Source organism: Adiantum capillus-veneris, chromosome 24 (assembly GCF_014529385.1).
Source record: "Adiantum capillus-veneris isolate H3 chromosome 24, ASM1452938v2, whole genome shotgun sequence".
NCBI classification, from domain to species: Eukaryota; Viridiplantae; Streptophyta; class Polypodiopsida; order Polypodiales; family Pteridaceae; genus Adiantum; species Adiantum capillus-veneris.
The window spans coordinates 26,389,114-26,402,631 of NC_140954.1; the positions used below are offsets into that span (position 1 = coordinate 26,389,114).

Consider the following 13,518-nt stretch of genomic DNA (forward strand, 5'->3'; position numbering starts at 1 on the left):
CCAAGAGATTTATCCTATGAAGGACCAATGCTAGGAGGAAGCACCTCCCTAAATCCTCTGAAGGATTCCAAGTTCACTATAATCTTCTTAGAAGGAACAAACTCGAGGGGAGCCCTAGTTTATTCTGACTATCGAGGACGCAAGAGTATTTGTATTGAAGAAAGGCCGGCTCAGAGACTGGAGATAATTCAAGTCCATGATGATGGAGATAGATTCCGAAACGAAAAAGGGAACCACTATCTGATAGTTAGTAACCCTGAGGATTACAATAGATATGGAGATAAAGTGGAAAAAGGAAAAATGGTTTCAGAAACTCAGGAACCTCCTCCAAACATTGATCGACCTGGAGATCTTTTTATGTATGATAAGAAAACAACCAGGGTCTCAACCTATAATGAGAATGTGGGGATTTACAAGCATGAGAGTGAGGGGATAGTCTCTTACTTTCATTGCAAAGAACCCTACCCAAACGAATTAAGCAAAGACAAAGTTCTTTACTTATTCTCTTATGAAATTTCTATGGGGAAGGATATTGTTTTTGTTGATAGGTACAGGCGAGAATACAAACGTATTCTCTCATAGGAGGTAGAAAAGGCAACAGTTCCAGAAACATCAACATATGCCCCCGAAGAAGTGCCAAGGGTCTCCTACACCCCTAGTAAATCGACAAATCCATTTTCAGAAGAGTATGATGCGACCTCACATTCTACCCGACAACAGACGTTCAACTACCAAAACCAACCAGCAACCCAACCATCGTTGCAGGCATGTCTTCGACATAGTGCAACATTTGAACAAGACAGAAACCAAGAGGGTTATTCAGCCGCACGAGGGCTAAGGGATTTACAAGAACCACCACTCTATTCACGGTATCAAGGCGAGAGTAAGCCAAAAACTCAAGGTTCAACAGAGCCTGGAAGACCACCCATAAAACGAGTTCGATGAGATGAACCATCTCTTGCAAGAACCGTTAGAAATTATGGCTTAGGAGCACCATTGGGAGAGGAACCCGCCCACTACCAAAGGCCAGAGGAGGTATATCAATTAGGACGAGGAGATACAATGATGAGATTTGTAGACCATCGTAGAATTAGACCTTCTCAAGTGCAAAAATGGGTAAACAAGAAATATACGGGAAACCGAGATCCTAGGGATCACGTAGCAGCCTTTGTGCATGTAATTAGAGCTGAAGAGGTGTTAGATTTCCCGACCCAATTTGCAGGGTTTGGACTAACCCTAGAGGAGGATGCAGCTACTTGGTTTGACTCTGTGGAGCGTAGAGACTTCGAGTCTATGGAGGAAGTGTTTGACGAGTTTATTGAGGAATTATCACAAAGGGGGATAGCTCATAATACAGTCTCACAAATCCATAAATTCAAACAAAAATAAGGGGAGTCTGTGCAAAAGGCGACCCTACGACTAAAAAGATATGTTAAGTTCTGTCCTGTGGAAGAACTGCCAACTCAGTCTAGACTTATGCTTATATTTATCCAAGGACTAAGAAATGCAGATCTCCAAAAGGACTTACATATGAAGAGGAGCACGACGTTAAATGAGTTAACTAAGGAGGCTCTTTACCTTGTAGACAATTGTGCGGTCTACAAAAAGGGTGAATTCAAAGATCTTGATGACGATTCATCCTCACAACAAAGTGGAACCAAGTCCGCTAAGACAGCACCGAAAGGAGAAGTAGCTGTAAGCCAGGAGCAGCTTGTAGAAGAAGTGCTAAAAAAGATTAACATGTACGCCAAGCCTCTGGCTAAACAGCCAAAGTGGTGTGCTATTGAACGAAAATGGACAAACCATGGGACGGATGAATGTTATTATAACAAGGGATATGTGAGATAACGACCTTATGCTCCCCAGGCTCAGGTAGCATCTCCTCAACTTCCACCGATGCCTAGGTATGCAAGCAATCTAGTAGGACCTGTAGGTGTAGAAAGACCACAACCAGTGTTGGGGCAGCAACCACCCCTACTAGGATTACGACCAGTCGACATAAGATACACACCAACAATAAGCGAACCAGAAGAAAAGGCTTTGGTACCTATGCATGCATATTATGAAGATCCCAATGGATATGCTGCAAATCCTGTCTATTATCCACCAGAAGAACTCCCAAGGCCAGAACCTTGGAGCATGATGGGAAGTGCAGGACTACCAACAGCTGTATAAACAGCAGGAGAAGGAAGATATAGCTTGGATGAACGAATGTTGTTCATAGCCAACGGAGGCATGGGCGGGCAAAGGCATGCATACCAACAAAGAGGATCTCATGGAGCACCTCAACAGCCTAAGGGACCCTGCTACAAGTGTGGTGGAGACCATTGGCTAAGAGACTGTCCTCATGATGAAATCATTAGAGTCTACGCATATTGCACCGAGTGTGGAATTACTCATTTGATTTCTGATTGCCCTAAGAACCCGAGTAAAGGAGCAAAAACTACCTTGAACATGCTGGAAGCAGTGCCTTCCAGTGGAGGGTCAAAAAATGAGACAATAATACCTATTCAGGCAGTGACACGAGCCCAAGCTCAAAGAATGACGAATGAACCCATAATTGAAGAGCCAAAAACCGATGCCCCAAGTTCAGAATTGCAAAATCAGAGAAGCACTTGGAAAGCTAGAAAGGCGCATATGAAAGCCAGGAGAGAACGAGAGCAAACGGCTCTATCCGAGGAGTTGAAACACATGAAGGATAGTTTAGAACGGTTAGAGGATCTAGCTAGTCTAAGCTCACACACTGCGGCAACCATAGCACCCAGGGAAATAGCAGAACCCAAAAAGGCAGGATCGGGAGGAGCAGTGTTGGCAGAACAGGTAAATGAACAGTTAGACGCACTTTTAAAAGCTTACGAAGCCAGACTCAAAAACAACCAAACCCAGGAGTAAAGATGGATGACTTATCCATATGCCGAACTAGAAAAACAGAGGTTGGAAATGTGTCGAAAGATGATTGAAACAACTCAATCCTTGATAGAAAACCCACTTGGTAAACCTGCAAGTTGGCATGAAGTACCAGCTCCAACCCCTATCAAACCAACTTTAGAGAAACAAGTAGACACGAAGGAGAGACTCACGACTGCCTCTGAGTCTAGGGGAGAGCCTATCATAGTGCAAAATACAACAGATGAGACAATTGATGATTTTCAGCCTAAAACATTGGTAGAAATGGATAAGGATTGTAACAGTCTAGATGACCTATGGAAGCAAATCCGTTATGCCAACGAAGCTAATAGGGTGAGTCACCACATGAATGGTACGAGAAGAGAGACAAATGAGATCTTACCTCCTATTGAAGAATTTGAGGCAAGATCACAAATGAACTTTGATATGCATTCACAAGGGGGAGACCAGGGATCAATTATTTTGGGGCACAGCCAACCAAACTTGTTGAAAACTCTACCCTCTTACCTAGGAGAGTATGAAGCCAAGTCTGAGGTGAGAGCAATCCCTTCTCAAATACTTTCTTCTAACAGAGTGATGGATTCACAAGGGTTGATTAAGTTATTGTCCACCCTTGTGGCATGCACAATGACATTAGCCAAACTCCTAAGGCTATGACCAAACATGTGGACCACCGTAGGCAAATGCTTAGAAAATTTTGGAGTAAAAGACCCCACCTCAAAAGTTCAAGAAGGGATCAGAGAATTGGACAATCCTCAACTAAACACTAGGCCAGTACCTTTAAACAAGGTTGGAGAATATTGCGAGGGAGAAGATGGAAACACCACGCTACCAGTAGAATTCCAAGGAGTAGTTTCCAAAGCTATTCTTGTCAGTGGAGCAGGATTCGCTATCACCACCAAGGAAATCTGGAAAAAATGGGGAAAACCGGCTTTGAGAGCTACCATAATGAAATTGCAATTGGCAGATGGGTTCATGGAAAAGCCTCTAGGACTTTTAGAAAAAGTATTTGTCACCTCGTGTGGAATCGAGTATGAGCATACATTTGCAATAGTCGATTTCGACAAAAAGAACAATTAGGAGATCATCTTGGGAAGACCATTCATGAGACAATTAAAGATGGTCTAGGATTGGGGTTACGACCACATATACCTCAGACATGGCAAAACTACAACCAAAATACATCTAAAAGACCATAGTTACAAAGATGTAAACCAGACATCAGTGGAAGAGTTTGATTCAGCTACACTGGCATAGTCCGAACTCCCAACATGGTTAGGGCAAAAAAAAGAGCTATGGATGTGCTGAGCTTCACATTGTGGGAGCTTAAAAAGAGAGGAATACGTCTTAGAAAGAGCTATTGAGGACAAGGATTATATTCTGGAACCTTTTCCTGAAGATGCCTTAGAACCTCTGGAATGGGAACACATACTAGCAACATTGGATGTCTGTACCATTACATATAGCCCAAGGAAAAAAAATTGTGATAAGGACGGCTATGATGTGCTACCCTATTACATGGTAAGCCTTATACCAGGAGGAGATGAGATTGTGGAACCACCAGAACAAGAAGAGTTTTATAACTCCTCTGAGCATCTGGAGGTAAATAACGATGCAGATAACGAGTGTTCAGACAGCTCAAGCGAGCGTGGGGAGACAACAACGAATATCAAGTTTTATGATTTTGCCAATCAGCACCCTAGACACGTGGAACGATAAAGAAAGAAACAAGCAGAAAACAAAATGAGAGAGAACTCTATGCAAAGGATAAAAGATAAAACTCACTATCTAATGCTTGTCAAAACAGAGGATTGTGTAAAAGACCAAATATCATGCAGATTCTCAAAAGTTTGAAGGGAAGGAACGCAAGAGGAAATAAAACAAGTACGGAAGACATAGACAGAAACAAAATCAAAAAAATCTCAAAAATCAAAACAGTAAAAAACAAAAGACCCAGAGTGGACCAAATTGGAGCGTAAAAAGAAATACCAAGAACTAAAACGGTCATTATGAGAGGTATGGACAACTTAGGGAGAAAGTGATGGTAAGGAGAAGTCAGAAAAAGGAAACATGAATGTACCATCCCACTATCAAAAATTCACCATCCAGGACAGAAAAATCATAATGACACCACCAGTCAGGGAAAGAATACACCAGGAATCTTACGATGGGCCAAAAAATGCAAAAAGGATAAACCTTGCTGAGCCAGGCGAAAAGCCTCAGCCCGTCTATATCGCAACTAATTTAGAGCCTGAAGAAGAAGAACTACTAACACAACTTCTTAAGAAGTATAAATATGTGTTTGCATGGTCCTACAAATACCTCAAAGGAGTTGATCCATCGATATGCCAACATAAAATTCCTTTGAAATCAGATGCCAAACCTAGCAAACAGCGTCCTTACACATATAATGACACATTTGCTAAACGAATCAAAGAGTTTTTTGACAAGCATGTGTGCAAGAAAGAGTTCAAAACAAGTGATTATGTACTTGTTTATACCTTGAGCAACATGCCAAGAAACTTAAAAAGCGAGGGATGGGACCCTTTGTGATTAGTGACTTATCACAAAGTGGAGCTGTCAAGCTTACTACACTAGCAAGTGAAGAAATGCCAAATTGTTTTAGTGGGTGTCGATTAAAAAAATATCATTTACCACTAACACAGGATATGCTTCAACAAATCCATTAAGAAAAACAACGGATGAAGGAGAAACAGAGGGTATGCGAAGAGGCCCAAGCAGAAGCAAAAGAACACATTGCCAAAAGACGGCTTCTAAGACAACAACAACAATATGGATCACCATTGCGAATAAATGTCATTCGACTAACTAATTTTGATGAAGACACAGTGGAGCCAATAACTGCAGTCAAAGTGGGTAGCAATCAAGTTGAATCGACGGCATTGCTTGATTCTAGAGCTCAAGCAAATCTAATCTCTTACAGATTATACAAACAGCTCAAGCCCGAAGGTCAACTACATCCTACTCCACAAGTGCTGGAAAGTAGTACATCACATTCGCTGAAAACATTGGGCTGGACTATATTGCATGTACAAGTACATCAATATATTTACCCACACAAGTTTTATGTGGTGGAGGATGAAAGCACACAACACCCCATGTTGTTGGGACAACCTTGGCAAAAAGAGTATAATGTGCAGATAGATTGGAATGCGGATGCAGTCAAAATTGAGCATGCACACGAACAACATGTGGTAGCCTTTGCTCAGCAACCCCAGAAGAATCAGCTGGCAGCAATGCAATCACTGGATAAAAAACCAAAAGAATGGGTGCCACTAAAGAACAACACGATACCCATGGCAAACAAACAGGGAATTGCCTACCATGTTTACTGCAAACAGAAAACAACACAGACCGCAGTGCCAAGATCAAGGTTAGCAACACGCAAAAAACGAGTATGGGTGCGGAAGGATAGAGGTGACATGGCAGATAAACCACATTACAACAGCAGGAGTCAAAAGGAGAAAAGAGTTCAACCAAAAACCAAGGGAATAAAACAGATATGGATCCCAAAGAAAATGCTCAACAACAACTTAAATGCGACTCGCATTTGGATCCCAAAACCAAAGCAACCGGAACTCCCTTCATTACAAGCAAGATCTGCATGCAGACACACACAACATATAAAACTGGAAAACCGATCTATGTGGGTGTCAATCAACAGCAACAAAACAATGACAACCGCAGAAGTAGCAATAAACCTACAAAAACCTCCAAACCAAAGCTACAAATGGACAGCACAACAAAGACTATCGCCACTTCCGCCACGACAATTCTCTCCAAGGAGACAACCATGGCCAATTCGATTGTAGCGGCAAACGAAGAGACTTTTGCAAGAAAGACGATCAAACAGAGAGCTGTTGATTTACAACTTTTACTTGCAAAGAAATCTGCCGACCAAATAAACAACAAATAGGAAACCTCGACGGCGAATGCCAATAAGTATCTTCCATATACCCTCCTCTTACACAACATTAATTTTCCATGCATTGACCGAGTATGCATTATATAGAGCCACATTACACGGCCGAGCATTAGCACAATTTTTCACTCCATGCACGGCACATACACCGAGGGGATACCTTGTTGTCCGGGAGGACTCCAGCTAGGAGGGGGGAGGCATTCTCAAATGCGGACCCAATGGAAAAAAGAGCATGTTTTTTGACTATTTTAAAGGGTTGTCATTTGATTGCAATTTTTTTTTAACTAAACCAAGTACATATGCCCTTATACAGCATGAATCTACAAGTATATGGGGCCAAACGCCAAATCAAGCCCTTAGGTGTGTGTATATAGGTAAAAATATTCATTTTTCAAACAAAATATTGGTAAAACGAAGAAATCCGTCCATAAAAATTGCATGTGAGTGTATATAGTGTTTTGCAGTGATGTTTTTGAGTTATTATGATTTTTGGGAATTTTTTGGGTTTAATTTTCTATTTTCTTTTTAATTTTACTTATTATCGGCAAAAATACTTCAAAAATACAAAAATCAGGTGAAAAACGGTCGTAATGAAAAACAAAAAATATGGGGATATTCAGTGACTATAGAAAAACCTATGGTACAATGGGGATGCAATTATGTGAATGGAGCGGAAAGCGTGTTTTGGCCAGATTTTGACCGAAACGTCAAATTTCTCGAAAACTGGGCAAGTGGAGTCCAAATCAAGAAATTTTTGAGCCTAAACCGCATCTCGCAAGAAGTTGGGAGCACATGTCAAATTTCATGGAAAGTGGTTCGGGGACCCCCATTATAAGATTTTTTCACTTCATTTTAAGCTCATTTCTACTATTGCCTTTTGAGAGAGAGCTCTTGCCACCTAGAGCGAACGGGACTTCCAGCAGCTTCCACGACGCGCACGACCACCCGACAGGCTCCAGACATGAGAGATAGGCTCACCACCTTTAGCTTTTCGCGCATGTTTGTTGTTTTGTCGCGAAAACTAGCGTAGGGTTCACACGGGAAGCGAGCAGTAGAGACCTACAGGTAGAAGTGACCACCTAACGGCTAACCCAAAAGCAATGAGACTGCATTGGCGGCGTACCCTAGCATAGGAGACCACTTTTGAATTCCCAAAGGCGGTAGAAAACCATCAGAAAAAACCCTAACTTCTAGAGTCATGCAAGAGGCCACCAAATGGTAAATCGACGGAAAGGTGCCCAAATGCTACCAAAACTCATGGGTAGGATCATCTCGACATGCTCGACAAGTCTATATAGCCCACATGGCCATAAGGTGACCCGAAGCGGCACTAAACCTCAGAAACGGCATCAGACACACAAAGCGTCAAATATCTCTCACGGCCAAACCCAATGTCCGTTTGCCACCAAACTTCACGAGCGGCTTTCCTAGACCATCAACAACCAATTCCTATGGTGGTAGATCACCACAAGTCATCGACGACATGTAAACGCAACCAGTGGCACTTCCAGAACAACAAATTGCCAAACGGAGCTCTGGTGAAACCAAAGTCAACAAAAACCATATGGCAAGGATCCCCAAGGGACCGTGAAGCTATGGAGACCAACATCAAAAAATTTCATCACCGAAAAGCACCCCAAGAGTCAGAAAACGGCTTGGAGGCTCTGAAATCCACACAGGGAGTTTCTTTCTATCTATTTGACTTTGTTGTTGAAATAGGGCTTAAAAGGGACTCAGAGGGGCTCAAGGCAGGAACCAGTAGCACTCACCATAAAAATTTCATCAGGAGACATCCTACGCGTAGGATGTCTCAAGGCCAAATATGGGCACCAAACTCAACATCTCTTATCACACACAGCTTCTGAATAGCCTGTACATGCTAGCCACCAAGTGTCATCACACTTGGACAAAAATTGACCTCATATGCATCAAAAAATGCAAAGTCACAGCATATAGGCAATAATGGGCCATAGACCTACCAAAACTAGTCCAAATCACATGAAACTTGCAGAATACACTCATGAGCACATTGCCAAGCTATATGTGGGGTCATATGTGAAAAATGATGAAATAGACATCCTACGCGTAGGATGTCTAAATGAGAAATTTGGCCCCCAGCTAGCATTTTTGAGTTCCAAATCTCCTTATAACACCTTCCTAAGCTCATATATCAAGTCTCAAGCCATTCTCATCACATTTGGCCCTCAACACCTCCAAGATGCACTTTTTGAGCCTGAAAACACTACACATGCTCTTACCAACACCAATTCTTGTCCAGATCAAAATCCAAGATCAGTGCCATGTTCCACATGCCAAGAGCTACCCCCAGAACCAACTTCAAGTAATTTTGATGGAAAAATACATCCTACGCGTTGGATGTCTACAATGTGATTTTGACCTACTGTGCAAGAACTGACTTCATAGAGGCCATTAACATGGTGCAAGGAGACTGTATATCAACTTTCGACCCATTTGAATATCATTTTTCACCTGCTGAGGACATCCTACCCAATTTGTGAGCCAAAAGCCTGAATCTGCCCAGAAATGCACTTTTTGATGCCCAAACCCAATTCCAATCACATAGCCAAGTTGCACAGGTCAAGGGCCACAACCTACCAAGTTTCACCAAAAACAGGCAAGATAGACATCCTACGCGTAGGATGTCTAAATGATAATTTTTAGCCCAAAAGCTACTATGAGCACATGCAGAGTTTCCCTAGCTCCTTTTAAGTTTTATTTTCAATTTTCAAGTCATTTGGATAGTTAGAACTCAATTTCTCAGCTAATATGGAAAAAACGCTAACTTCGGACTACTGAGTGCAACAGTATCCATGGCAGCCGCAAAATCACCTGCAAAGAAGAAGAGGATGACAATAAAAGACTATTTAGAAGAAGTGGAGCCATTTGTGATCCCAGAAGGAACTCTGAAGCCCACCAACACATGGATACAGGATGATTTGCTAGAGTCCAATGATTTGAATATCTACCAAGGCGTGTTCAAAGATCCTGAAGGAAATACAGTAGTGCTACCCATGATACCATGGGAGATCAATGAATTTGTCAGAAATATGGGAGATTACCTATAGAAAGTGGACCTCCATAACTACTTTGAAGCTTTGCCAGCGGGGATTGACATCAAAAGAGTGTGAGAATTTGTAACCACTATCAAAGAAGATGGAATGGCCCGAGTCACTGATCTACAAGGCAAGTCGGATACCATGATTGTCATCACAGAGAGGGTGGTGGCAGCCGCACTAGACATCTCCAGCAAGGGAGATAGTGTGACAAAAAGGAAATGAAGTCAAAGTCTACTCAGAAAAGAAGAACAACTACACATTTGAAGATATTGCAAACCCTCTATCATGAGCCACCTCTATAATCAATACTTCCACATGTGTACAAAGCGTCCACAGAAGTACAGAATGCCACCTGGATCCATTGCTACCACCTTCACCTGGGCAATGCAGAAGAGCAAACCAAAAGTGATCAATTATGATGCTTACATCCATGACAACCTGGTGAAGATGGGCAACAAAAATCCCACCTACATTGTACCTAGTGAGCTAATAACAAAAGTGGTCTATGGAGCACTGCATGCCAAGGGAAACTGGCATGAACCTCCTTCACAGAATGATTGGCTAAAGCTAAAAGAAGATAAAGAAGAGGAACCGCCCAAAGCACCCAGGGTAGCCACACGATTGAAGCGCCGGTTAGAGACCGTGCTAGAAGAGCTGCCAGAGTCGAAGAAAGGAAAGAAAGAAATTCTACAAGTGCCAATCAAAGAGACCAAGTCAGAGAAAGCGAGCGCAGCTAGAAAGGCTAATGGAAAGCTTTAGAGCCAAAAGAGCACTCAAGAGAGATTTAAGGGAGTTGTGGAATCTATCACTAGAAGCCATGTTGAGATCATCTCGAAGGGTGAACCGAGATCGGTTTGAAGACTACATCGAAAATTTTAAGATTTTAGATGCTACGATAGAAAATAACCCGAATGTCCCTTTTACAGAAGAAGAGGTGGACGAAGTACGATGGCAGCTACTAGAAGAGCAGGAAGGCCAAGAAAGGGAGAGAAAAATCGAGGTGGACAGAGATTTCAAAAAGAAGCCAACGACTCCACCATCAAGCCGAGAATCCAGACCACTACCATCACCACCTCCCCTTAGCCCTCCACAAACGCAACAAAAGGAGGATGAACAAGAAAATTCCAAGCAAGAGAAGAGCCGAGAGCAAGAGCAAAAAGAAGAAGCTGAAGCGAAAGAGGAGAAGCTAGATCCATAAGAAAATAATTTTAGAATATTTCTTGATCTACTAGTTGTGGGTTACTCTAGAGAAGAGGCAGCTACGGTGGCCTTTGGGTTGGCAAGCACAAGGCCCAAGGAACAGATGCAAAGCCTTCGGATAGTGGAATTGAAAGAGATGGCCACCGATACAGTGGACCTACAGCCACCAACCAATGATTGGTATGTGGTGATGCAAAAGCTAACCGGGCTCAAAGTAAGATCAATGGCCACGGAAAGTGAGATTGATAATCTCAAAACCAATGAAGTTCAGATCAAGGCTGAAGTCGACACACTACAAAAACAGGACCAAGAGCATATAGAGAAACAAACAGAGTTGCAAGCCAGTCTAGACGTGGCATTACAAAGATGCCAGGAGATGGAACGACAAAATCAGGCAGCAGAAAACAAGCTTCAAAGAGCTGAAGAAGAATACAAGAAAATCAGCAAGTCATTGACAGATGCAGAGAGAGAAAGGGACAACTTAAATCTACAACTTGCTGAAGAATCCAAAGAAGTGGAAACACTGAGGAATGTCAAGGAAAAGGTAGAGATAGAGCATGAGGCGAGCCAAGATGAGGTAATACAGCTTAAAGATCAGATTAAAGTCAAAGATCATACCATCCAACGGCTAAGAGCATCTTCGGCCAGAGTCCGAGCTGCTAGCTCAACTGGCACGACTTCAGAGACTGAGCTAGATGAAGAACAAATGAAGGAACTCCAAAAGGAGTTAACACTGGAGAAGCGGCAAAGACTGATGTTGGCCGAGGGGTCTCTGGTAATGGAAAACCACCTAGAAGAAGAGAATCAGGCCATGAAGAATGATCTAGAAACCATCAAGACAAAGCTCGAGAAGGCGGACAAAATCAATGCCGATCTGAATGACCTCCTAGTAAACATGGGAGAGCAAGCGGAAGAGGAAAAGAAGACACTTCAGAAGTAGATAGAAGAGCTAAGAGGCCAGCAGCAAACGGAAGAGCAGAAGTTTAGCACCGGGCCAGTAGCAATGGAGGGGATCAACATAGAGAATGTGTCAGATCCAGTGGACACCACCATGTAAGAGTAAATCCTGGTGGGACCCTCACAAGAGCCACAAGATCTGACACAAGAAGAAGAACAGAAGCTGCAAAAGGCCATAGAAGCGGCAATCAGAGACACAGCCAAAGAAGCATTGGAATGGGAGAAAAAAGTGTTTAAATCAATGACTATTCATAAGATAGATGCCAGTAACCTTCGGCGTGAATGGCTACAGCCCTCTCTCCCATATCCTCTGCTAAAGTATGAAGATGCTACTATCAACAAATGGATAAAAGAGGAGCAGATAGTGCCATTGTACAAAGCAGACATCTCCAAACCTGAAGGGGTCAAGCTGATAGTGGATTCTCAGCCCATGTGGAGAAAGGCATGGCTCACAAAATATCCTCAATATCTAATCCATCTGGTAGAGGCACCTAAAGTGATCAAAGATAACCTCAGTTTCTGCCCTCTACCAAGGATGAGGACATGGAAAGCCCACGAACTGTTGCAGAGAAGCCAACCCACTTGGCTAAATTACCCGAAGCTGCCAGTCTTGAAGGCAGGTGAGAGAATAAGTGAGCAATACATGGTGAAAACCCTAACGGGCGCCATCAAATTGTTCACTGGCTCGCCTGACCTATATTGCATCACGATGAGAAAAATATGTAAAACCCTTTTGGCAGTCTTCGAAACCTTCAAACCAGGCCAGGCGCAACAGACAATATCTTTTTCTTTCAAGATACATACAGATGTGCATACGATATGTCTGGTCAGCCTTCTCACAAGGTGATACATGCATTGTATCAAAGAATTATGTTTTTGCCTTCTTATCACCTCCAGGACTTTGAAGAAGCCTTCTACCGGCTTCTTCACAATCAGCACAGATATATTCGACCCGACGCTACTAGCTCAGCACGGGGGAGTGTTAGCAGCTGGACACACCCAATGGAAAATGACTGCTCGATAGAATATTATTTTTTGTAACTATTCTTTAAATCAGAAAAATTGACATTTCACCTTTGTAAATAGTGGGGCTTACAAAAGTTTCCATATTGTATCCCATTTTTAACATTTAGAATGAGTAGATGGTTAAATTGGAACATTAGGGTTTGAGATTGTAAGGTATTTATACCACTTTTTTACCTTAATGAAAAAACCCTTTGTCATTTTAAAAAAAAGTATTGTCTGTGAGTGAGCGTACTGTGTATGAGAGAGAGTGAGAGTTTCATCTTGACACTACGTGCGCACCGGTGGTCCGGATCGAGTGCGGAGAAGTGCAGCGTGTTGCCCTCGACAAGAGCTACGCGCCAATACCTACATTACGGGTGTACGTTCTGGTTTTGCGAGCTCGACTTGCAAGCTTTATTTGGTGATTCG

At 42.5% G+C, this 13,518-nt stretch overlaps 1 pseudogene; it reads left to right on the forward strand.

The window, feature by feature from the left end:
- The first annotated feature begins 300 nt into the window (after window positions 1-300).
- On the forward strand, window positions 301-12,067 carry LOC147426115 (uncharacterized; annotated as a pseudogene).
- The last annotated feature ends 1,451 nt before the right edge of the window (window positions 12,068-13,518 follow it).